The sequence below is a fragment of the Corapipo altera genome, unplaced genomic scaffold (assembly GCF_003945725.1).
Source record: "Corapipo altera isolate COAL_440 unplaced genomic scaffold, ASM394572v1 56, whole genome shotgun sequence".
Lineage (NCBI taxonomy): Eukaryota > Metazoa > Chordata > Aves > Passeriformes > Pipridae > Corapipo > Corapipo altera.
In genome coordinates, this window is record NW_020884896.1 from 6,531,501 (window position 1) to 6,533,682 (window position 2,182).

At 54.5% G+C, this 2,182-nt stretch overlaps 1 protein-coding gene across 1 annotated transcript in view; it reads right to left on the bottom strand.

Annotated features, from left to right (window-relative positions):
* Positions 1-98, bottom strand: part of NT5C2 (5'-nucleotidase, cytosolic II) — a 60,989-nt gene extending 60,891 nt beyond the window's left edge. The window contains exon 1 of the mRNA XM_027647903.1: positions 30-98. The gene's annotated coding sequence lies outside the window, so the exon portion shown is untranslated. The remainder of the gene's footprint in view (positions 1-29) is intronic.
* Positions 99-2,182: the final 2,084 nt, after the last annotated feature.

Here is a 2,182-nt window from a genome sequence, read left to right on the forward strand (position 1 = left end):
GCCCCGCGCGCGCCCGCGGCCGCTCTCACCTCGCGCCGCGCTCGGGTGGAACTGCCCCGCACCAACTGCCGCAGCGCCCGCGCCGCACGCTCTGCGCACGCGCGCCCCGGCCCCGGCCCCGCCCCGCCCCGCCCCAGGGAGCGGGGAGAGCGTGCGAGCCCCGCGCGGAGCCGCAGAGCCGCGGCCCCAGGGAGCGTCGGCAAAGTGCGGGACGGGGAGGGGCTGCAGAGCGGCCAGAGGGGGCGCGGAGGGGATGAGGAGAGACTCGGGCATCTCCCTCGTGAGAGGGGACTGCGGGAGCTGGGCCTGTTCAGTCTGGAGAAGTGAAGACTGAGAGGAGATCGCATGAATGCATGTAACTACCTGAAAGGTTGTAGCAAGGAGGGTATCAAGGATGAAGGACCACCGCCTCCCTAAGATCCTACTCTATGGTGAACTTGCCACTGGCTGCCGCATGAGAGAAGCCCCGAAGAGAAGATACAAGGACTCCCTGAAACAACATCTCAGCCTTGGCCATATTGATCACCATAACTGGTCTACTCTGGCCTCCAAACGGGAGGTCTGGAGACACACCATCTATAACGCTGCCGATGCTTTTGAGAAAGCACGCAGGATCACTCCTGAGGAGAAAAGACAACATAGAAAGAATCATGCCTTGCAGAAGATACATCCTAAGGAGTCTTTCTGCTGTGCCTTTTGCAACGGGACGTGCCTGTCTCATATTGGCCTTTTTAGCCACCAACATGCTTCTAACAAACGTGGGTAGAGCCCTCCCCAAATCTTCATTCACGAAGCCTAGCTATGAGGATGTGGCACTTAGTTCCATGCTCTAGTAGACAGGGTGGTGTTAGGTCCAAGGTTGAACTCGATGATCTCAACAGTCTTTGCCAAACTTACTGATTTTGTGAAATGTCTCAAAGGCAGGTGCCAAGAGGATGGTGCCAGGCTCTTTTCAGTGGTGCCCAGCCACAGGGCAAGGAGCAATGGCCATAAACTAAAACACAAGAAATTCCACCTCAGCATGAGTCACATCATCACAGAATGGGTCAGGTTGAAAGGGACCACAAGTTGGTCACCTAGTCCAACCTCTGTGCCCAAGCAGAGTCATCCTCAAGCACATGGCACAGGACTGTCATCCAGATGGTTGTGGAATATCTCCAGTGAGGGAAATCCGCAACCTCTCTGGGCAATCTGTTCCAGTGCTCAGTCACCCACACATGTTCAGCTGGAACTTTCTTGTGCATCAGTTTCTGCCCATTGCCTCTTGTCCTGTTGCATGGCACCACGGAGAAGAGCCTGGCTCCATCCTCTGACACCCTTCCTTCAGGTATTTATACACATTAAAGAGATCCCCTCTCAGTTGCCTCCTCTTGAGGCTGAACTGGCCCAGCTCCCTCAGCCTTTTCTTGTGAGAGAGATTTTCCATATTCTTGACCTTCCTTGGTGAGGAAGAACTTCTGTACACTGAGGATGGCAGAGCAATGAGAGAGGCTGCCCAGGGAGGGTGTGGAGTCTCCTTCTCTGCAGACATTCCAAACCCATCTGGACACGTTCCTGTGTCATCTGCTCTAGGTGACCCTGCCTGGGCAGGGGTTGCACTAGATGATCTCCAGAGGTCCCTTCCAGTGCTAACAGTCCTGTGATTCTGTGATTCAATGTGCCAACCCATGCAACAGCCTCACAGCCCTCCTCCCCAACAGCTCTCCACATGGCCTGGCATTGCTCCAGCCAAAATCTCTGGGGCTGCACGCCCAGCCCTGCACCCTCTCAACCTACCTGAGCTCCCCCCATTCTGTCAATTGGCCTCAGTGTTGCTGCATCCCACATAATGCTCAAAGTCTGTTATGAGGCTACTTCATGTTAGTTTGCCATTGAATTACAATGCCTCAAGCTAGGAGCTTTAGGAAGCATAGGCTTTAGTATTAAATAAAAACCTATTTGGTCTACTTTGACATCAGCTCCCCATGCTGCACAATTTTCATTTATTTTAAAGCTCCATGATGGCTGAGGGAGCCAGAGCTTTGGTTAAAATTACCCAATTAATCATTGATACTTTGGGGAGTGTGTCTGCAGTGCAGGCTGGGACAAGGGGGGCCAGGGTGTGCCCCATCCACTGCCAGGAGGGTGTTGAGGAGATCCCTGAGCACCTGCAGGTGGCACGAGGGTGATGGCTGGGGGCATG